The sequence below is a fragment of the Typopeltis vanoorti genome, chromosome 23, assembly GCF_054136105.1.
Source record: "Typopeltis vanoorti isolate ZY-2024b chromosome 23, IOZ_Tvanoo_1.0, whole genome shotgun sequence".
NCBI lineage: Eukaryota > Metazoa > Arthropoda > Arachnida > Uropygi > Thelyphonidae > Typopeltis > Typopeltis vanoorti.
The window spans coordinates 5,603,789-5,629,015 of NC_143571.1; the positions used below are offsets into that span (position 1 = coordinate 5,603,789).

A 25,227-nucleotide genomic window follows, 5' to 3' on the forward strand; every position below is an offset into this window, starting at 1 on the left:
CTGGAAATCAGTAAGCAGCCAGTCTGCTTAACGTTGTGCGTGCGCGAGCGTACCTAAAATCGATTTTGATGACTTGCTTAATTAACATCCAAGTTCTATTTTATAGATTCTATTATATAGATTTTTTTTAATTTTAACAGAGATATTTTAGGTAGTTTTCTCCCTTCCGAAACTGGAGTTTTAATTTTGCAACGCAGCAAACTCGATCATTGAACACGCGATACTAATCAAGATTAGGAAACCTCAGAGAGTAAAAGGGAAGGCCCACTGCCTACAAGTTTCAGAACAAAAAAAAAAGGTATATGGAATAAGTACCCCTTACTCCCTTTGTGTAATGAACAGCATTAAAAGGAGTTTATTATTCAATTAATCACTTTATTCCATAAACAAAATCGATGGAATATAATAATTTAATTGTAAATCACATTTTTGTATACTCACTCATTCTTTGGTATCTCTTGTGAATAACTAATTACGGTTGCTGAAATTAAAATGCATTTTAATTAAGGTACTTATAGTAATTAATAAAATAAAATATATAATATTTGTCTACGTAGGTATGTGTAGCTTCAAACAATATTCATACTTGTTAGGTTATTTTTAATACATAAGAATTTCATTTAAAATAAGATTGTAATTGCTCAAATTTGTCCAAATAGAAAACATGAATTACATAGCCACATTCCGACTCTGGATATTAAAAAAATAATAAATAAATAAATAAATAAATAAAGCATATGTTGTTAGATATTATGGAATAGTGACGTTAATAAGGAGTACTATTTAAATCTTGAATTTGTTTGTAAATTAAACATGTTTGTGAGCTATGTACCGTACCATCAAAGTAATCCAAAGTATTACTTCGTATGTCTTATGTTGTGGATGTTGCCTTCTGAAAGTGGAAGATTGAAATAAAAGCAATATATAATATCTTCCCTATTGCTGCGTGATTTTAGTGTTTGAATTAGTATCTGTATACGCATTCGGTATGTATTATATTATATATATATATATATAATCGATATGTACATATGTTTGTTTAAATGCACAGAGCGCTAGCGTACCTGTTTCTGGCATTCTTGATCAGCGTGAACAATTTTCTGGTTACTGCCATTTCTTATTTCGTTTATATGTATTAATACTTCAGATTTTAGCCAGAGGTCGCTCTGATGTATTGGCTTAGCAGAAATACCACCACAGAGCTGTTTGCTTGTATACATACATACATACATTATATATTGTTACAATAAAAGTGTATGTAATTCAGTAAGGTTGAACGTTTATTTTCATTATTGTTACAATAAAAGTGTGGTCATTCAGTATAGTTCAACATTTATTTTCATCAAAACATGAAGAAATAACACGTTATATATTTGCAAAGCAGTCCATCAGAATTTTTTTTTCCTGACCAACTTACGAAGAACATAGAACGCCGTTTTCAGAAAAATAAAATGATGCATGCTTGCCATCAACGTTTTAAACAGGAAGTATTTTGCCCAGAACAGGAAGAACTATTCCCGAGAAAGGTTTCCGCAGGTATTAGATGAAAATGCGGAATATGTACCTCGCTTGTTAACTACAATACGAAAGGTTATGCAAAGTTTTTGTCAGTATGCTTATAAGTTAAAACTGCTGCGTGGAATCAAGCCACGTGATTAGGCAACTGTTGCATGGAATTTTCATGAAAATCAGGCTCGCAGGCAAAACAGCACTCCATGGCAAATTAATAAAACGGACGAGTTTGCTGATTAGAAAACCTGAAGCTGCATGGAGACGCATTAGGGACAACGCAGAGTCCGTAAAAGACTACGTCTAACATTCCAGTAGTCAACATGAAGGATTAGAACAAGGCTGTTGATACTCTTCTAAGCTAACATCGACATGTTGAAGCATAGATGGGGAAGAAAGAGTCAGAGAAAGAAAGAAAGAAAGAGAGAGAGAGAGAGAGAGAGAGAGAGAGAGATCGAATATTTGACATTTTGCATGTGAGAAATAGCGTCAATGTTTGCTTTTAACGAAACGTTATGAACTTTACTAAACATAGCATTTAAGATGACTTTTACAAGAAACTTTAAAACAACGTATCGCAGGTTGTAAAGATGATTTATCTACACCTTGTACATGTTATAAAATTTGGAACTACATAACAAGAAATTCATTCTTGCCCATCTGAATAGAAAATTTAAACGATAAATAAATGGCAGGAAATGTAAGATGCAGTGTACCTATGAATATTGTAGGAATTATTCAGCATTTCTTACATAAACCAACTTTGAAAATATATTTTTAAATGATTCTTAAAATCTGTAAATACTTGAGAATAAGAGTGTAACTATTAGAATGATAGCTACAACCGAATGGCCTTCACATGCAGAGAATGAGAACCTTGCATTACATTATTCGTTGATATTTTTGGTATCGAAAGGCCCATTAAGTAAATGACTGCTTTTCGAGGAGAGAAGATAAAGAGCTATGGAAGTAAACTTAAATTAGAGAATCTTCAACGGATAGATTCTGTATAACGGATACCACAAAGATATCATGGGAAAGCATAAGTAAAATAAAACTTTAATTAATAAATTAAAATAAAAGCATAATTAAAATATATCTTCTTATTCTTCTTATTCCTTCCTTCCTCGTTTACTTTGCGGTGTTCGAGGATTTTTCTACATTTAACCGCTACCTTATCTCGAGGATAAGGTGGTTAACCCTATGCCTCCCAGTGTGTCCTATGTTGCGTGTGTTCATAGGCCCGTTTGTCTGTTCTGGGGTACGAAAAACCCGAGTTTCCGGGCGAAAAAAAAAAAAAAAAAAACCTACCTCCATATGAACCCAGGAAAGACTTGGGTTCGATGCTCACAGTAAAATTAATCACCTAATCCTATAATTATCATTACAAAAAGTAAAGAACTTGGAAATTATAGGCTCTTAAGTGCCTGTTATAACCGCTGATGATGATGATATGACGATATCTTAAGAAGATATCTGCTCCATTCTAGCCTCTTGTAAGACTTGAATTGATGAGGAAATGCCAGTCAAAGTGGTGGAATTTTAATTTTGTCATGTTTGTTGTATTTATAATAATAATAAGAAGAAGAAGAATAAGAATAATAATAATAATATAGGTGATACGTTTTTCATCCAATAAAAAACAGTCATGCGAACACATAATAAATAGACATAATACATTTATCACATCGCCTTAGTGGCTTTGGCGGTAATTCAAAACAAAACAAGCAAATAAAAAATAATAAATTGAAAATGTTTCGAATTTAGTTTGTTCGCAGCAAAAGTGTTTATTCTGTCCGACAGATGGCACCAAGTAGGGAATGAGTAAAAACTATAAAGGTGAGCGAGTTCTGTCATGTGATCGAAATGTCTGGAGCAGACGATGAGAGCGAAGTTGGCTTTACAACCTTCCTGGAAGCTGTAGGCGTGACAGCATTTTTAATTTTATTTTTATCCGCCGGTTATACGAACACACATCGCCATCTAGTGAAAAATCATTTAACCTCAACATGAAACTTGTTTTTCAGTTTTCAGACTGCTCAATGAGCGATAAGCTGTCTACGTTACAAACTACCTACGCAAAACGATACTTCTGCTGCCAGTTCAGGCACTGAAAGGGATTTTTATTTCAAACACTCGGTAAGTAGTACTGCGAGAAACAACTTTGAAACATTCTTTGTGATATGTTTTGCCATTTTCTAACATGCGAAATATATAATATTAGCTAGTGATTGCAGTTGTTATAATGAATGTTACTTTGTTATTATCATTATTACTTTTACTGATAGAAACATTTTCCCAGTTTTTGCATGCCGTAATGCATGCAAAACGGATCACCAGTAGCTTATAGTAACGTGTATTACGAAGTCTATCCAATTCGAATGTTTCTAGGTTGCTGCACGTCACAAATACGCGCGCTTTCGGTGGCCGCATTATGAGCGGATTGATCAACGTCGTTATTTAGGACAGCGTTTCTCAAACTGTGGGCCGCGGCCCCCTTTGGGGCCGTAGGTTTTGTTGAGGGGGGGGGGGGGGGCGTGAAATAATGAAAACAAATTTAAAATCTTTTAAGATTAAGTAGATTTTGTTTATCTTAAAAGAAATGTATTTAATTTTTATTATGTATTATTTCTTTTTGGTTATTTTTTTATATTTTAACGGAAAATAATCACACATTGGTGCGGGTTCACAAATTTTGCTTCCTGCGTATTTCGGAGCTTAATGAATATTAGTAAATATATGCTTATTCATATAAGTTTCATTTCAAAGCAGAAATCTAAGAATTGCAGTTTCAAATATTCCACCTGATATTGGTGTAGCAATATTGAAACAAATCCATCACATTAAATTGTTATTAAACTTCTTTTATGTTTTTAATTCTTACTTTGCTTATTATTAATCGTTTTACGTTTCGTGTGCTTGTACTGCAAATGTACAATAACAATATATTTATATGAGGTAATGTGCCATGTCAAATGTGTATGTAAGATGCGAAAAATGTAATATTTGCATTTGATTTTTGCAATATTCGCTGTGTGTGTTTTGTAAATATTATAATAATGTACGTCTATATTACTATTTTTTTTCGCAGGGGGGGTCGTGAAATATTTAAATTTTTCCAAAGGGGGCCCTGACATCCAGAAGTTTGGGAAGCACTGATTTAGGATGTAAAAGAAGAGCATATTTAATAGGTGATGGATGACAGAGAACGACTGTTTTCTTTTCCCCCTATTTAATATTTACTTATTTAATGGCGACAAACAGTTTTTGGAATTTATAATCTGTCGGTTTAGTCGATATGCGCGTGATCAGTTTAAACAATTAAATAAAATAAAAAATGTTTTTTTTTACATATATATATATATATATATATATATCGCCCTGGTTCGTCGAGTGGTTAGCGTATCCGCCAAAAGTCAGTGAGTTCGAATCCCGCCTAGGGGATGGATGTTTGCAGTTGTCCTTCACCTTCATACATTCGTTCATACAAATGTACAGTATAAACACTCTCTCAAGATGGACTGGGTCGCCATGGGAAAAGTAGACTCAACTCTTCTGCAATTTAAGAGGACCTCACCCTACATGGGGAAGTACAGGCTTGATATTATATATATATATATACAGTATTCGTTCTTAGTTGATTGAGCAGATAGCGGCTCTACTTTCTTTCAAACCAGCGGGCTGTGGATCCTGCTGTAATATGGATGTCTGTGAATGTTAGCAGGGAATTTGCATCGCTTCGTATGATCACCAGGGCCGTCATAATCCACTAATTGTCTAGAAGCGGTAAAACCTGAATTCAAGAAAATATTTAAACATATTTTCTTGAATTCAGGGGCGGCAAGATAGTGCTTGCCAAGGGACGACATATACCCTAACAACGATCCTAGTGATCACCACTATCACATGCTTATTGGAGACCTGAAAAGATTTGAATAAGCTGTATGTTTACTCTCCAGATCATGGTTCCAAAATTACCTACTCCTTAGCCTATGCACAGTACCAATTGTACTTTAAGTTTACAAAGCCAATACAATTGAACACGTTGTTGTGTGCTGATGATGATGGTAGTGGCATGTGACGGAAAGTTGAGAGTCCTTGGACTCCTTGCAGGTGGCATGTAATAATAATAATAATAATGTATTCATTATGTTCAAAATCAACTCCCATTCTCGCAGATTTCAGTAATGCTTGTGTGTAAGGTTGAAAATAATGTAGCGCTGCAGTTTTTCAGTAACGAAAGCAGGGTTGTGACTATCATGATGCAAAACCGTAAGGTGCGGGATTTTGACGGCCTTAGATGCGCTCAACGGAGAATATTCCGAAGGATACAACAGATATTATCACGATCTCGAGGTTAAAAATTTTATATTGTCACCGATCTAAATGTGCTTCATCCCTCCTCCCAGAAAAATAAATAAATAATAAAAAAATAATAATAATAATAATTAGACACTCATACGAAGCCACTAGACCGATTCTTTGGATCAAGTTCGTTTATTTTAAGTCATTTTGATTAGGAGTTTCATAAGATTTTCCTGCTTGGTTTCTTTATTAATTCCGTACAGTCATCATTGCAAGATCTCGCGAATATCTTGAGCATACTGTTCCAAATGTTTATCGCTGGAAGCATCCTAAACCCTCTCTCTCTCTCGCGCGCGCGCGTGTGTGTAAGTGCGCACGCGCACTTGATAAAGCGTGATGAAACACATCTCCCATCTACTCCCCGGAGACCTATTAAGTTTCATGCAGGCGATGTGTGTGTGTGTAGGAAGTGTATTCTCAATTACTAATCGCTATATAACATACCAAATCGTTATGTCATATAATTACCAGCTGCAGTAATAGAAAAACGGGATATAAATGCAAGAAACTGATTTTAGAATCAGTATTATTTTTAGAACTGTTCTTTTCTAAAGAAAAACGCGATTTATACTTTTTGATTAAGTTTAGGTGTAATTTTTATTTATTTTATATTATTATTTTTTTTCATACAATTCTTTATTTCTGTGATTACTTTATTCTACTCTGGAAAAGTCCTACTTTCACAAAAGTCTACAATTAACATGGCTAAGAAAATCTTCCCTCTACCACCTTACCACTTACCCCAGTCCTGAAGATACTTTCAGGCGCAAACTTTGTTTGCTCACACTTGGATAAAGGATTAAACTAAATTTATTATACTCTAACCAAGTGAAAAATAAACTTTCAAAATCTTCCCTCTTGAGCTGATTTTCTTTCCTTCCAAATATTGTTCGTTATTATATATATATATATATATATATATATATATATATATATATATATATATATATATATATATATATATATATATATATATATGTATGCCTTCCACTTACGTCTCGATTTTTAAATCGATATTAAACTGATATAAAGGTGTTAGCAGTTAAAAGAACTTCGTTCAATATTTGCCATTTTCCATCCACATTTAAATCACGATGCCATCATCATCATCATCATCATCATCACTGATACGCTCAAGTTTTGACAGCCAACTGGCCTTGGCTTTCCTAACCTTATAAGGATAAAATGGTCAGTCTTATGTTTGTTGAATATAATATATTATCTGTAAATTGCTTATGTTCTCATAGTAGTACTCTGCTATCTCCGTATGAGATAGGCTAACTCACCCACAGTTGAAAAGTCTTTAAATAGAATCTTCGCTTCTTAAATGGGATTCGAAGGTTGCAACCTAAGGGCATCGTCCGTTTGGTCGGAATTTGGATATACTAGCCTCAAAGCCTTAGGCTGTAGTTCCAAACAACAGACTAACACCAAACCTCTTTGCAACCCGACAGTGTTGAGACTCATCAACCAGATCGAAGCTATTCGCTACGACTTTACACATCTTCTATTAACACGGGTTTATGTCTGATCTAATCCAACTACAGTAACTGTATGTATTTTTTTTTTTTTTTCAATATGTCTAGAATTTTCACCTCACTCCATCTTCACTTTCTTGTCGATTTCGTGTACAATATCAGATACCAAATTATTGTACTTCGTCTCTTGTGTATCTGTTCATTCTGTCCCATTCAATCTCGGAGGTTGACTACCATGATTTGACTCATGATTAACTATGGGGGGGGGGTTACAACATGTGGTGAGGACCCTGTCTCTTCCACATATTGTCATAAGTAGTCATGACTGTAAATTCGTTTGCTTGTTTGCCTGTTCTGAGGAACGAAAAACCGTAGTTTCTGGATGAACCCCCCCCCCTACCTCCGCATGATCTCGACTAACTCACCGAAAGAGACCAGATAAAGGTATCTCACGTCACGGATGGGAATCGAACCCAGGTCTTTCCGACTAAAGAGCTTCGTCTATACCAGTGATGGCGAACCTTTTTACCCAGGTGTGTCAAACATCTTTTTTTTTTTAATTTTTGATTGATGTGCCACGTTGTTGATGTGCCACTTGCATACATGCATTATAAATTTCACTACTTAATCATAGATGGTGACTTATACATATCATATTAGGCTATTTATTTAATAGGACATTGATATAAAATCTATGAATTCATATTATACAATTAATTTAATAAACTGAAATTATTGAAATTAGTTTTTTCATCAGAATACCAATATTTTTCAACATCCAAGGTGTGTCACCTGAAACCCTAAAGTGTGTCAGTGCTGACACGCATGTCATAGGTTCGCCATCACTGATCTATACCGTTCTTTCTGTACAATTCCTAACTAATGAATCTGTTTATTATTCGCTAGTTGTCTTTCGGTTTTCTACATTCTTTTAATTTCCATTCCTTCGAGTTCCTGATCCCATGGTATTTTTTATGCGCATCCCATCCACGAACGGCTGTTAGCCAATAGCAGTAGTGTTCAACCTTTAGTTGAACACTACTGCTATAGGTTATTTGGCGATCTACTCTCTTATATAGGTAGATCATGTTCCCCCAACCTGATATCTGATTACGCACAACTATTCAGTTAAATACGCTCACTCACTTCGGAGGACCCACTCTCTCAGCCCTAAAAATTTTAAACTAAAAACTTTATTTGTCTATTTAAAAATTTATTTATCGCTTTTAATTATTTTAATACAACAAATAAAACAAATATATTGGAATAAAATGTTTATTTCTCTATTTTGGAAAACCAAAGTTAGAAAAAACAACAGATTGATTACAAACTCACAAGTTACAGGAAATGCTGGTTGATTAAAAAAAAAAAAAGTTAATGTGAAATTTGGCATTGTTTGGACCGCGCAATATTTTCATTGTCAGGTCGATATGAAGAAGCGGCCAATCGCAGACAATCATCCAAATGATTATTTGTAATTTGGTTTCTTAATTGATTTTTTATGACGGTCATATTTGAAAAAGCGGATTCTGACAAGTATGTCGATCCAAAACACGACAGAATTTTTCACGCAATATCAGTTAATATTGGGAATTTTCCATGTGTATACTTCATTGATTTTAAATGTAAACTATTCTGAATGTTTATTTTCTCAAGTTCTACTTCAGCTTGGTTTATATCAAACAGCCCACTAATTTTATTTGAAATTTCTGTGATGTTCAAGTTTTCTTGAAATGGATTACTGATAAAAGATACAATCATTTTTGTTTTATTAAAATCTTTAAATCTTGAATTTCTTTCTTTCTCAACTAATTCTATTTCACGAATAAATTCTTTTAAATTATAGCAAAGCATTTCTTGATTTTGTTCAAAAAAGTTTAATAAATATGGGAGATGTCTAAATTCGCGGTCATTTATATTTTTCTTTAATAAAAGTAAGTATTGTTGTTTATTGAACTTAATTGGCAATTAAATTTTTATCTCTACCTTGTAACTCTAAATTTAAATTGCTTAATTTCGTACAGAAATCTACTAAAAATGATAAGTGTAACAACCATCTTTTTTTTTTCACTCAACTGTGGATAAATATCTCCTTTTTCATCAAGAAAATTTTTGTATAGTTAATTAATACAAGAAATCTTTCTAAAAATTGACTTGTGCTGAGCCAGCGAACATTATTGTACAACAGAAGTTCCCTATCATCATCTGCCTGTAATTTAAATAACCGCCGTTGCAGGCTTTTCCTCGAACAGAATTTACAATTTTAAATGTAATATCCAAAACATCTTTTGTGTTTAATCTTTTACTACACAGTACTTGTTGGTGGATAATACAGTGGTACGTTAAAAAATCTGGATATCTGTCATCGTTTTTACATAATGAAACGAAGCCTGATTTATTACCTATCATTGCAAGAGCACCATCAGGAGTAATAGACACAAGTTTTAAAAGCGGAAGTTTGTGTTGTTTCACAAATTCATCAAATGCCGAAAAAATGTCTTCTCCCTTAGTCCTTCCCAATAATGGTACAATTTTCAAAATTTCTTCTTTACTTGAATAATCTTGAAATACCATGCGAATAAATACCATTAACTGAGCAATATCAGTGAAGTCGTTTGATTCATCAAATTGTAATGAAAACGCAACACACTAGTGAATGTCTGACATTAACTATTCAGATGGGCACTTAAAATTTCAACTCTTGTTCTGGAAAGTTGTAAATCTTTAATATTCGAAATGATTTCATTTTTATTTTTAAAATCAGAAAATAAAGATTCTGCTGCTGCAAGAAACGATTCTTTTATTAACTCTCCATCAGTAAAAGACTTTTTTGCTTTTGCTAATAAATGACACACTTTCAAAGATGCAATAGCCACGCTACCGGCCAGGACGTATATATACGTCCACATTTCCATGGATGCGAAGTGCATATTAAAATTGTAATACCATTGATATTACATTGAAATTTATGATGGATACGAAGCTTTCGACGGTGCGTATTTGATCTTTAATGGTCGGTAAGGTGGATAGTGACTGATATTGGTTTATTTATGACTTTCAAAATCATATTTTGTTGTCCAGAAAGTCCTGCCTTTAAATTTATAATTTTTAATTCACGCATTTCGGAATTTTGGGGAAAATCTTCATCATATTTTGCATGTAGCGATCGAAAATGTCTCTCAATATTCCCTTTTTTTTTGGAATTACTACAGATGAATGACAAATCAGACAACAACACTTTCCATTTACCATTGTAAAGAAATAATCCATTTCCCATTCCTTGTGAAAATGATATGTCTTCGATTTCTTTGATACGCTCATGATTATCGTAAAATTAATAAAAAAAACTTTTAAATATTTTATTAAAATAAAAATTTTTTATAACTTATCAATTAGCGAACAAAATAATGGTAAATCCAACGATAAATTTAGAGCAACTTAAACTCAACTGAAATCCTAACAGTGGGTAGTGGGAAGTGTGTGATGTAGTACGAGTAAATACGATTATAAACGAAACGCATACGATGTGCTTTGCTTATAATCGTATTCGCTCGGCTCGCTGTTTGACTTCCACTGATCCAAATGAATTCATTTACCCGGACTTATAAGAAAATTACTGATTTGACAATTTTAACGAAAAATAAATAAACATTAGCAATACACTTAAAGAGGATTAAAAAATAATACAAAATAATGATAAATAAAATATTATGTTTTCAGTTTTAATTAAATTTGTATAAGGAGGAATAAACAAGATATCGACCAAAAATTGCTCCGCGATCGACGGTTTGAACACCGCTGGCTTATAGCATGTTCGTATTAGTACCATGGGTGAGCTTAATATTAGATAATCCGGAAATCTTACTGTAGTAATCAAAGATAGTAGTTTTAAAATTACACTTGGCTAGACTATTTGTATATAGCAATTGACTTCACATCAAAATTGTCTGTGTCCCATAAATACACAGCACATAACCTTTCGGACATGAAGACACTTCACGCTTGGGTAAAGGATTAAAACAAGAATATAATTTATTTTCTAACCACACGAAAAAAAAAAAAAGCTACATATTACTTTTTAAGACACTTCAAGGCTATGGTGATCTAGTGTGGTAGTTTTAGATCAGCTGGCAATATTTTAACTCTCACAGGCTTAATCACTTTCGAAACAGAATCGCATGGACGCTCTCCGATTAGAAGCATTCCTGGTCACTTCCTTTGAAGCCATCACAGATCCGATGCTGGTAATTCTCGTGTATTCCTCATCACATACTAATGAAAGTACTTATCTGCCAGTAATTCTAAAAATTTTCTTTCCTTCTTTTCATGTGTTATCACATGCTTCGGACCTATACTGCCATAGTTAAAACCCACATAACAATTTCCCTAATTTGTACGATCATTTTTTTTTCAGATTCATTTCAACCCCCCCCCCCCGCCACACACACACACACACACACGCACATCCTCAGGTCTATAATACTAATTATATAGATTATATAGTTCATCTGTACTTCACATTAAATTCTTTCAAACTCACCGATGCCACTGTTCTCTTTTTGGATTTCAGTTCCTCAAATTCTATTATGCTATCGTGATCAAAACTTCCCTCCGTCCCTAAGTATATTCTTCTCCGTTAACCAGTTCTCATTATTGCTAATATTTAGTGAATTCTGAAAATTACAAATCCCCAAAACTTTATTCTGATGCTTTTAGCCATCAGAATAAACAACTACAACAATCTACCCCAAAGCATACGTATACCCATCGGTCTGTGCAAACTCTGGGACGCTTTTTCAAAGGACATTACCTGCAGAGGCTCTTTGACGTTTGTTTACGAATGTCGTTTAAGTTAAGCAGGTATTTTAGTTGCAATATCCGTTTTCAACGATTGATTTTAAACATTGAGCTATAAAATCAGTGCATTTCTAAAGATTTTTTTAGCGTTCCTATGGTCTACAAGAGCCCTGTAACTACACAAGGATCGTTCGTTGTGCGTTTCAGTGCACCTTAATATTCCCATGGCCACTTACAACCCTGCTTTCAAACTGCCGTCATTGCGCTTGTTTTACACGCTGCATGCCACGAACGACCTTTGTGCTCGTTCAGAAGTGACGAGCAGTAGCGAGATGTTAGCTTTAAACGGTGTAACGACCGAAACAGAAAGAACACGTGCATGTTATAACTCCGCATCATTTGGTGTACTGCAGCTACATCGTGGGGAGCAGCGAGTCGCTCCCCAGTCATGTTCGCATCTCGAACAAAAAAGAACGGAACGATGCATTAATACTGTGCGCGCGCTCATCTTCCTGGCAAATGTTGACTTAACAAGTTCGCCATGGGGTCTGATTTCGGTATAAGAATAAACGATGCGTAGTCGTTCGTTACGTACGTGTACATCTGGGAAAAAATTTGATTATTTTCTTAGGATAGTTAATATAAGCAAACCCTTCTGTGCATGTTAACTGTGATATATAACGTGATTAAATATGACTTTCCCTAAATATAGCCTTCCACTTGTACGAATAGATTTCGAGTTGTTTATCCTCATGAATGCCCTGTTCGGCTTAGAAATTGATCCATATCAAAAATGTTGCTGAAAATATTAGCAAGAGATCCAACACTGAAACGCTCCCCCTAGCTCGTTACCTCACACAAAATGTTTTGAAAGAAAAGAAACACTTTGTGTGAAGTAACGAGCTAATTAGCACTGAAGGTTGAACTAACCCCTTCAATCGGTTGAATTAGTGCTTCCACTTTTTCACAGATCTTCCCAATCTTGGGAACTCCCCAAAAACTCGGTGTTCTAGTACACTCCATTGCTGGTGCTTTCTGTTGAATGCCTTGACCTAACATCGCAGTTTTATAGAGAGCTGGGTTTAAGTTTTCTGACTTGGGGGGAAAAAAAAATCAGAATCTCCTTTTAAAAAGAATTTTTGTAAATCTCTAAGCTTTTTAATAATTATTTTGTAAATTTGCATTTTTTTATAGACCGGTGCGTATTTAATTATTTGCTTTGACCAGTAAGTCATTTTTGTAGTAGAGCATCAAATTCCATGATAGTTTCTGGAGTTTGTCAGGAGATTGAATATACACATAAACTCCAATGGACTGTAATTATGTCGATCTGTAATGGAGAGCGAGGTTTTTTTTTTTTTTTTTTGGTCTTTTTTTATCGTGTTCGATTAGTTAGAAGGTTGTATAAATATTATACGTTTAGTACTGCTTTCAATTGCATAAGTTAGATAAAAATTTTATTCATGTGAATTATATTGAGAGAGAAAAAAAGAATTAAAAACCTCCAAATAAATAAAATGAAATTAAAATTAAAGTGATAATAATAACAAGAAGAAGAACAAAAACAGTTTTACTCTTGTACTGGACGAGGTGATATATAATCCCTGCGCCATGTCAGAAAACATGGCGCAGGGATTATAGCATTATTTGACAGGATCTGTTTGTGTGTGTGTGAGAGAGAGAGAGAGAGAGAGAGAGAGAGACGTGATAAGCAAGAGAGCATATCCGCACACTGTATAATCGAAACACATTTAAGTTATGTATAAAAGATTCGCATTTGGAACGATCAAGTGAATTCTTTTAAAATGGAATGATTGCATTTTTTACTGCATTAATGTGTAGCGATTCTACGTTTCGACAAGTTTGTGAATGACTTGGATTACGAAACGATTTCAAAAACCAGAAAAATAAACTATCAATTAATTGATTACTTCTTCGACAGCATACCTATAAATCATAATTCAATGAAGAATATTATACAGATCATACTGCATATATGAGATTATTTATGATATGTGTTTAAATGATGTTTCTTTGCTTTCGTGAAAAGTTTAAATCACAGCCTCGTTTCCAATATTTTAAAAAAATGCTAATTAATGCACAGAATCTATTTCTTAATTGATTGATACCAGAACGCAGGATGCTGTGGTACTGAATCACGTGTAGCCTATATAATATAGGTATTCCTCACAGAGCATTTCAAAAACGAATGCACAACCTTTATATCCCTAGCGGTGTTAGGATTGGATATTTAAGTAACATTGTTAAGTAACTTCAAAACTTGGTCTTGGATTGTCTACATTTCTTCACTTTACGAATTTAACAATAAAGTAAACAACTAGGAATTTCTTCCTCACTCTCTCGCCATTGCGACAGAGTATACGATACAAGTTTCCTACGGATATAAGATAAATTGACCGAAGGCGCCTTGCTTCTGGCCATTCTGTTTACATTTTATCGCTACAGAAACTTTAAACATCCTTTGCATGGCTCAGCGGAAAGAGGAGCATTTCCAAGAACCATTCGAATTCCAAAGAATTTTGCTTTATATACAGGGTGTGTGTGTGTGTGTGTGTGTGTAATAATAATTATATATATATATATATATATATATATATATTATTTTTATTTTAATTTATTTTTTTAACATTTTATTATTTCTCAGATAAATTACATACATTATAGGAACACAATTATGCATAACAAATACTTTCTCGCACATAAAGTTTTTTTTTAAATAATAATAATAACAATAACTGTTTACAACGTATATTATTATAATATTCATAACGATGATTATTACAGATGTTTCTTTGCAATTTTACACTCTATATATACAATATCAATGGATATAATCACTCTATATTGCATACTTTTGTTACAGTTATTACATACATTTGATTACATATAATACATACATTACATACATTGGTTTTTTCATGTGATACTTACATTACATGCATTTGGTTACATATGATACATCTTGGATGAGAACTAATTTCTCTGCTTTAATCCTCGAAGCTTATATGCAAGCTTATCTGAGGATGATACCAGTTGGTTATTATTTATTGTTTTTTTTTTTTTTTTTGCTGTGTTGGGAAGCTACGAAATCTATGATTGAGAAATTCGCGCGCGCGCGCGCGCGCGCACACACACACACACACACACACACACACACACACACACACACACACACACACACACACACACACACACACACACACACACACACACACACACACACACACACACACACACACACATACACACACACTTGGAATGTATTGATGCGTCGCTGAACTGGAAGCCTAACGAATGTATTGTGTTTCATTAAGTTTGTATGGTATTTTGGGTGCGTGTTTCTTGTTTGTAGTATGTCCTTAGAGCTCTTTTCAGGCTATTGTAATTTGTAAGGTTTCTGTATTCAAAATGTAATTTGTTTATCATGTCTGGGATGTAGAAGTTTCGCGTGGCCTTTCCGTAGTGATTATCGTATTTATATGTGATATAATTAGTTGTCTGAGGTCTTGTTATACGGTATGTATTTCTAGCTGTCCTAGTTGGCATCGAAATAATGTTTCAGCAAAGCTGCAATTATATAAGGTCTTATATACATTGCAATTACCTTATATACATTGCAATTATATAATTACAATGTATATAAGGTCGTTATTTTCTCTTTGTTCCCAAAAGATCAGTTTTATCATTTTGTACTGTAGCGACATTAATCTATTTAATTTGTAGGGTGCACAGAAAGCATACGTTCTTATAGCGTATCTTAGTATATTTTGGCATAGTGCTTTGTATATTAGTGTTTTTAGGCGTATGGGAACTATGTCTTTTAACCTGTAGAGTTTGCCAGTTATTGTTCGGAGTTTGTTGTGTAGATGGTTTATGTGGCTATTCCAGTTCATATCTGCGTCGAAGTAAATTCCAAGGTATCGTATTGTTTCAACCTGAGTGATTGCAGTCGTTTTGCTGTTCTGTGTGTTTTTTATGTTGGAAAGTGGATGTTGGATGGTTATATATTTGTTATCAACTGGTCGAGTCAGTGGATTTCTGAATATCATTAATTTTGTCTTTTCTCAGTTTAGGTGTATGGAGCTTTTCGTGAGCCAGTATGATCAGTTTATGTCATGTTGCATATTTGTTTGGGCTGTGCTTGCGTTATTATGGATGGATATTATTGCTGTATCGTCTTCGTATTGGAATATCTTACATTTGAGTGGTAGCTGATTAATATCGTGCGTGCAAATGTTGAATAGAGTTGGGGATAGTACAGCTCCCCTGTGGTACTCCACAGGTAGCTCTCTGCTTCGGTTTGACCCGATACGTGTGATTAATAATAATTAATAATATTTAATAAAAAATTTAATAATAATAATAATAATAATAATAATAATAATAATAATAATAATAATAATAATTATTATTATTATTATTATTATTATTAAGAGAGATCTCCAGAGAGTCAGGGACTCATCGAGGGAGGCCACATACTACACGCACCAGCTGTCATACTTATTCTTGAATTCATTCACACTGCTTGCACACACACCACATCGTACAGCAATCCATTCTAATCACGAACCACTCCATGACAGAAAAATCTAGATTTCATCCCCTTCTTGATGGAATTCATTCTGAGCTTCCATGGATGCCCTCTCGTCCTTTCTCCACCCACCATAAATGAAAAATTCCATTAACTGAAATCCTGTATGACCCTTTTATAAGTTTCTCAAATCACCCCTCTCATATCTCATATCACCCCTCTTTTTCCTCTTTGCTGGTGTCTGCAGTCTACAAATTCTCAATCTGTCTTCATAATCAGTATTCCACAATCCTGATATCATTTTTAACACTCTGCTTTGCTCTCTCTCTCTCTCTCTCTCTCTCTCTCTCCAATATATCAGAATCACAACGAAACCATGAGACCAGACCTGCACACAATTATCTAAGTGAGGTCTTATCAATGCCTTGTAAAGAGTCAAAACAACTTCCTTATCTTTACATGTGAACGTTCATTTCAGCACTGCAGTTATCTTTTGATTGTATTTAGAGTCTTAGCTATATGGTCCTTGAACTTCAACTTCTTATCTACAAAAACCCCAAAATCCCTAACCTGATCAGTCTCTTCTAGTATAATCCCATCAATACAATATGATATACGATATCCGATCACACCAAAGTGCATGACTTTACATTTACTACTATCGAACTAGCATCCATTTTCTCGTGCCCGCAATTCCAGCTTATTCAAATCATTCTGTAAGTACTGTCAGCCGCATTCATGATTGCTCTATCTTTGCATCATCAGCAAATAGTTGTATGTCGCCTGTCAAATCCTTCCCAGTATCATTAATGTACAGATTGAATAACAGGGGGACAAGGACTAATCTTTGTGGTACACTACTGACTTCTTTAAATCTTGCAGACACACATCCCCCGTATACGATTTTTGATATCTGTCATTCAGCCATCCACTTATCCGTGCTAATATTCTATAACCCAAATCCATTTTCTTCAATTTCTGCAACAGTCTTCCATGCTGTATTCTGTCAAAAGCCTTAGAAAAATCCAAAAGTATCATGATGTATCCATTCCCCTTGTCTAGTTCAATGGTAACATTGTTATAGAATGTGAGCAAGTTGCTAAAACATGAGTTTCCCTTTGCACCGAACCCATTGTTCGGTGCAAAGTAGAGATTCTCTCTCAACTCATTTATGAACGCAAGCCCTAACCAACTTTTCCAAAATCTTCACCACCACTCCTGATATACTGATTGGTCGTTAATTGGATACATCGGTCTTTGCGCCACCCTGTGCGATGGAATTACCATACATTCTTTCCACTCCTGTGGAATCTTCCCTGTTCTGACACTCAAATTATATAACCTGGAAAAAATAATAGTCAGTTCAGCTGAACGCTCTTTTACCATCCGTTCTGATATCCCATCAGTTCCTATTGCAGCATTCTTATTCAGTTTGTGCAACAGCTCTAATACCTCCTCCTCATACATCTGAGTTTTCGCACACCGTGAAGAGGTAGCAGTGAGTTCAATGTTGCATATGCCAGGCTGATAGCTTTTAGCACTTCTGCATCAGTCACCCACATCTGCATTCAATAGAGTTATTCTTTCAAATTCTTTCTTCCTTTTACTTGCAGCATAACGATAGAATTCTTTTGGGTTGTCTTTAACTTGCAAAGCCAGTTTCTTTTCATAATCGGACTTAGCTTTCCGTACAACACTTGTGACTCTTCTGGCCTGCTGCTTATAATTACAATAACTGACATCATCCTTCCCTATCATCTTTTTCTTCCGAATCTCTTGCTTAATTAAATTACACATCCATTTCACCACTACCCCCCATTTTTTTTTTTTTTTTTTTTTTACCTAGCCGTGTTATTCCTAAAATGGCTCTTTCTATATTTTCGGTTTCTCTAGTTTTTAGTCAGACAAATTATATATTAGTAAACGTTGCGAAATTTTGCCGTTTAGTTTGAGAGATGGATTTGAATCCGTCTATGTCAATGACAAGAAACCATTATATAGAAATTTTTAATTGAGTTCGTTAGTCTCATAGCAATGGCAGGGATTTTCTCTCCGGAAACATGGCTGATTTTATCTCGCAAACAAGGAAACTGGCACAGCACACATTCAGTTGCAACATATCTGTACATAACATTTATTCGCATAAAAAATTAAAATCGCAAGCCTTTTCTTATGTTTTTATTAAAATTTGTCCGATTTACTGAACAATGCTTATTGCATACAGTGCAAAGCACAAACTGAGTCTTGCATTTATTATTATTATTATTATCAACACCCGACCTCCATGGAGTCAGAGACTCATCGTGGGAGGTACTCACTATTGCATACAGTGCTCATCCAACCTCGTTCAATATGTCCACATAATTTTCTAGCATATTTTATAACTAGCAATTAAATAGTTGTTTTTTTCTTCTAAAAGTATGTATATATATTTTTACTTTTCACTTATGCGATTCCGTTGCATTCAACCTCCCTTTTCCAAATACACACGCTACATGAACCAATAGTTTTTTTCAGTTTGTTGGTTCTTGAAAATGTTCGAAATCCACACATTTAGACATAAATACTGTACATATGCCATAGCATTACGTAGGTGAACATACATTGTAACCAAGTTCTTTGGCCGCTTTAGAAAACGACCAAAATTTAGAATGCTAATGAATATGTGATTACACAGTCTTGGAGAGCATGTGACAAAAACTGTTGCACAAGCATCTCTATAATAAGTTTATTTCCATTATTATATTTGTATTTTTTACATGTTTTTATTCACAAAATAAAACAAATGTTTCCTTATACCTTGTATGTCAAAGAGCTTCAGAGTTTTTCCTAATATTAATAATTCCAAACTCTAAAAACTAATGTAGGGCAGCGTCTCTTTCTGAGTTAAACCTGGTTGGTTTTCCTTTTCAGTCGTTTCCGACCTTAGGTGACTTTGTAGTCATTACCCACAAAGTATTCCTGGTGAGATTTTTACAGGGTAGCTCACCATTGCTTTCCCCAACCCCCAATTTTATCCGTGCGGCTCGGGACTGGCATATGACTGGGACGTATTCATGACTGGGACCTGTTTTGAGGGACGAAAAACCCGAGTTTCCTAGTGAAAAAAACCCCTACCTCCGTATGAGACCGGCTAACTCACCTTTAATCGAAAGAGAGGAGATAAAGGTGCCTCACGTCACTGACGGGAATCGAACCCACGTCTTTCCGACCAAACGGCTTCGTCTATACTAACTGAGTTAGGGAGGCTCTTTCTGAGTTAAAAATATTTATAAATGAATCGATTCTGGAATAAGTTTGGTTTAGGATTAAACATTTATTCCTTAAACCTAAACATTTTCGTTACATACAATTAAATATACTTGTTTGGTATATATATAACTGTAGCACTGCCAACTACATTCTGGAGGTTAACTATTATGGATCTCTACCTGAAATCCACAATACTGTAGTTAATAGCATCCTATGTCAGTAGATATGTGTGTTTATGGAAACGGGGAGACCAGTTTGCTGTTTTGAAGGACTAAAAACCCGAGTGAAAAAGCATCCAGCACTGCATGAGACCGGCTAACTCACCTGTGACTAAAAATCCTGAAACCAGCTAAGCTAAGAAGGCTTAACTGTAGTACACGTTGAATGTTATTTGAAGATAATGCGAAAATGTGTTCACTGGTGATGTTTTGATATTTTCAGACATATTTTAAAAAAAAAAAAACATAAAAATCTGCTGTTTATTTTCAACCGGTTATGTGTTTAGATTTGGAATGAAGTCTAAGTTACTTGGAAGAAGGCATTCCCTATGTTTTACTGTATATTGCTGTTGGTAGTTTTCTCAATTCTTTAGAATTTTCATCTGATTCTCTTTTCTGGATAGATGAAGTTCCCATATCAGCATTTTTTATCCACCAAAACAGGGAAACTTGCCTTTAAACGAGGAAAAGAGTTTTGGAAATATTTCTATTGTTTTTTTTCCCTTTTGCTTTGGGGAGGGCCAAGGGACTAGAAATTTCAACAAACGAACTTATAAGAATATAAGTTTTTTTTTTTTTTTGAAATATTAATAGCAGAAAAATTAACAAAATGTAAAGAACAAGGCGTGCGCTTGTTTTTAGACTGCTAATAAATAATCTTAAGAACACTTAAAGGATATCGGAGAAAAACAGAAATGTGGCGCTAAGACCACTTTACTCTATCGCTCGACATGAAAAGTTCGTTTTCTAGCCTGCAATGACGCCTAGTAGACTGGCGTAGTGTTTGATTTTAAAGATAAAATCCAATCTGTATTACATGCTTATACTCCTATAAAGACCAAAATTGGTAATTGCTATCTGAAGAGTCATCGGAAGAAGTGTAAGAAGGATCTTTACTATCATGATTAAAAGTGATCCGCTGGAAATTTTCCAGTTCTCTTAAGATGCTAATGCTTACCGTCTTTATAACTAGCATGAAAGGAAAAAACAGGGGGGGGGGGATATAAAACGATTCTAAATTCCAGACGCGGAATTTAAAATCACGTCCACCAAAAATTTAAAAAAAGTAGTTTCAGAAGACGAATATAGTGTTTTGTGAATTTGAGTAATGACATATGAACACACATTTTCGTCTTCTGAAATCGCTTTTTGATTTTTGATACATGGGATTAAAAATATTCAAAAGAAAGCAATATGTTTGATGTTGGATAGACTAGCTGAAAGAGAATTCAGTTAAAAATCTAGTTATGTGTTCAACCTACAAAATGTTGCAAACCTATAGTACATAAATACCATGAAAGGATTAAGGATTTTTTACATCATTTATTTGTATTTTTAAATTATATTTTACATAGACCGGAATCCCTGCTAGTCTGGAGACCAAACATGCAACTTTTTCAAGCCACGCAGGCCTCCAATAGGACAGAGCCATGAAATTCATCTCCCACCTACGACATTCATAAACACCCATACCTATTGGGCGGAATTCGAAACCGCACTCTGTTGGTTATAAAGCCAGTACGTTAACCACTTTGTTAACAAGGCTGGCCAATTAGTAAAAAAAATGAGATTTTCATACTGTTTTAAATTATTACGATGACCTACATATACAGTAGTTTTAACAATGCATAATTATTAAAAGAATCTTACGGGACTTTGACATTAAGTAATAGCAGGAACATAATTACAAACTTTACATGTGTGAACAAAGTTGTTTTCGCACAGCAGCTTTATTTAGCATTTTAATATTTCATTTAGCATATTACGACATAAATTATATACTAACATAATAATTAATCAATTTAGAAAGTAATCACGTTCTTGCAAAATTTGTAACATCCATTTCATTTTTTTTTAATTTTTTATATTCTTCTTTCATCATTTGTAGAGAGATGATGAAATCTTTTCAAGCTTGTGAAAGTGGCAGCATTGTTTCTATCAACTCTTCTATCGAAATTAATTTTAAGCCGAACTTGAGCAAAAAAAAAAAAAAAGTTGTCACAAGGCAAACTTCTTGTGGACCGAGAAGTTTGCCTTGGTACGTGCGAACGCTCTCTTTTAGCAGCAATATATAAAATACATCTTTTAACGTCTATTCTCCAAAGGAAGTAAGCAATACACATTTAGACCTAACTTTTGGAAATCGGTGAGTAGCCGAGCCGTCTATCCTTAACCATCACCAATAGCCAAACTAACTACTTATTATTTTAAAACTGTGGAGTGAAATTATAAAATGTCGGTATCTAGTTATCATAAACACTAGCTTCGTATTATTGTCTAAGCGAATTTTACTGCCGATTTTTCTGAATTGGAGTTATAACCATCGTGCAAAAAAAAAAAAAAAAAAGGGGAAAAAACTGTAATTAGAGTCGAACCTGTAATCTCTCTCTTACAGTCTTACATTATGGAACCAAAAATATTACAAGATTACACCCACACGCAGTAGTAGGCAGCAGTGTGCATGCGTGCAAATATATAAAGATTTGAATTCAACCGTTCTCTGTTACTATTTTCTTGATCTTAAATTCTACACAGGATTACTTTTAAAGCGATCTGTCTCGGTATATGTTTATAAATTTTATGCACCATGAGATATTTGAGGAAAACTTGACCATAAAACAGGGACGTTCATAAAATACTTGGCACGGTCATTCTAATTTAAACAGAATCAAAATGTGTATGTGACCAAAAGCACTACACAAAAATAAGTAACAACAAATAGTGTGCTCAGGGAAAAAAAAAAAAAAACCTTTTCTTATTCTATATTAGGTCTTTTTAGACGCGATTTTTTTTTTTTTTTTGATAAAAGTGTGAGCTAACTTTATTTTATCACTTTATTGGTATGCATTATTTATGCCACTCTGGTTAGCAGTATTTTGAAAAAATTGGTATTTGGGATCTTTACTGAAATGTTCACTTTATTTCAGGTTTGGTTTAAACACGGTATTTATTTATTTTTTTAATATATATATTTATATATATAGGAAAAGCAAGTATGCAACCCATACCGATCGCTCCATAGATTTAGGCACATTCAGTTACATAGATATAGGGAAGCAAGCGTTTAATGTCCTCCAGGCGCTTGCTACCGTGTTCAATCATGGTATCATAATCGTGATACTAAAACAATGTGTTCTGAAACCGTATCCTATGTTAGATTCATTGCTTCCTTGCACATCCTGAACTTTTAACTCGGATAGAAACTAGGATGTTCCGTGTAGAGTCTTCGGTTTTGTTCTTTTCAGATATTGTTGCTGGTTGGTGAGCATTATGTGCTCTCTTGTAGATGCAGGCTGTATGTTTGGTTACCTATCTACAACAGATTTTCGAAAAAAGCAAAGGTCCGTATACAATGTTTTACACTCTACCGCGTAAAAGCTTAAATATCTATTATTACTGCTTACGATAATGCGAAATACGTACGGTGTGTGAAGATTCTTTAGCAGCCTTTATGTAGATAAATACACTAAAAGAAAGGTGTCGCCAGTAATCTGAAACTAACTAAACTATCTCATGAAATAATCACGAAACAGCAGCAGCTACAGGCTAAAAATATCGATGTCGAGATTAATTTACATTAGCTATGAAACAAAGAATCTCGACATCGATATTTTTTAAATGACGGTTTTTCTAAATACTTGAATTTTGTATCCATCCAGCTCTGGTCTTTTGCTGCTATTTGCTTTTAACATTATTCTCTTTCTATGTTATTATTCATGGCTTTATATCATGCATTGCTTTATTTCCTTTTTTCATCCTCCTACTCTCAACTGTGACTTAATTGTCTTGCGGCAAGAAGACAGCATTGTACCTCACATGATTTTTCACCAAGTGTATGAAGGTCTCTGCATGATAGCCTGTTTTCCTCTGGAACTTTTCAAGGCCAAGCATGTGTTACAGTATGTCCTAACAAGAATACGTGGAAACGCTGTGTTTTTCCTGCCGCCGTATTTGAAATGCCACGTTTTGTAATCATCTTTATTTTTGAAATGTTTACGTCATAAATCAGAGAAAGACAATTCACACTACATGTTAAATAAATAAATAAAATAAAGGTGGTTTACGAAGTATCAAATCATAAAAGCGAAAATAACCCTTTGCATTTTTAATGACTGGATTATTTCAAACAATTTGTGTGTGTATGTGTGTGTGTGTGCGTGTGTGTAAAGAGTTGATAAGGCAGAATACCAGAATAAGATGATAACATTTATTTTAATTGACAACACGACGTTTCGTCCTAATTGCACAGGATTTCTTCAGGTGTAAATATACAACCTATGTAGACAAAAAAGTAATTACTAACAAAGGTAGCAACTATTATGCAGTTATATCATATATATATATACATGTCATATATAAGAGACTGATGTTATTTTAAAATACATGTATTTCCAATTCCATGCTGCATTGTTCAGAACGTTGTGCGTGTTTACGCATTCACGTGCACATGTATTCAGACAAGTGCCATTTCCAAAGACTGAGAAGCGTCTTGTGGGTCAGCTGAGAATCGTCTTGTGGGTCAGCACATGTGATGACAAAGCTGAGGAGATAAGCAGGGAGAGGTTTTCACACCAGGCGATAAAATTCATCTACCACCTAAAGACAAACATTCATGCAAACCGCGGGATTCGAAGCAGCCTATTGGATGAAGAGGCGGATGCATTAACCACTCGGATAACTAGGGCTTCAAAACTTTTTTTCCAATGGAAGACACTGAAAATGTAACACTAATTAAAAAAATAAAATTTCTTAAAAGCAAACATTTCATTGCTGAAGTAAATAAAACCCAACACCAAATGGTTCATTTTCCAGCAGGCTTCGGTTAATATCGATATGAATCGGTTGATTAAGGATAGCACTGTTGGTATTCTTCAACAGCAATTCTCGCGTTGGCTTTACAAAAACTATACCTGAAGCGAGCGTCAGCGTACTCCTCGTTTGAAAACTCAGCATATTTTCAGTAAAAGCACAGAGGAATAATCTACCAGTTAACCCCATAGCACACACACAGTGAACAACCGAGAACGTAGGCAAGAATTAGCGTACGCAGATAGAC

General features: G+C 34.4%; 1 protein-coding gene across 1 annotated transcript in view; it reads left to right on the forward strand.

Moving 5' to 3' along the window:
* The first annotated feature begins 3,459 nt into the window (after window positions 1–3,459).
* The window catches only part of LOC150093594 (uncharacterized), a 31,533-nt gene continuing 9,765 nt past the window's right edge, over window positions 3,460–25,227 (forward strand). The window contains exon 1 of the mRNA XM_090413027.1: window positions 3,460–3,648. The gene's annotated coding sequence lies outside the window, so the exon portion shown is untranslated. The remainder of the gene's footprint in view (window positions 3,649–25,227) is intronic.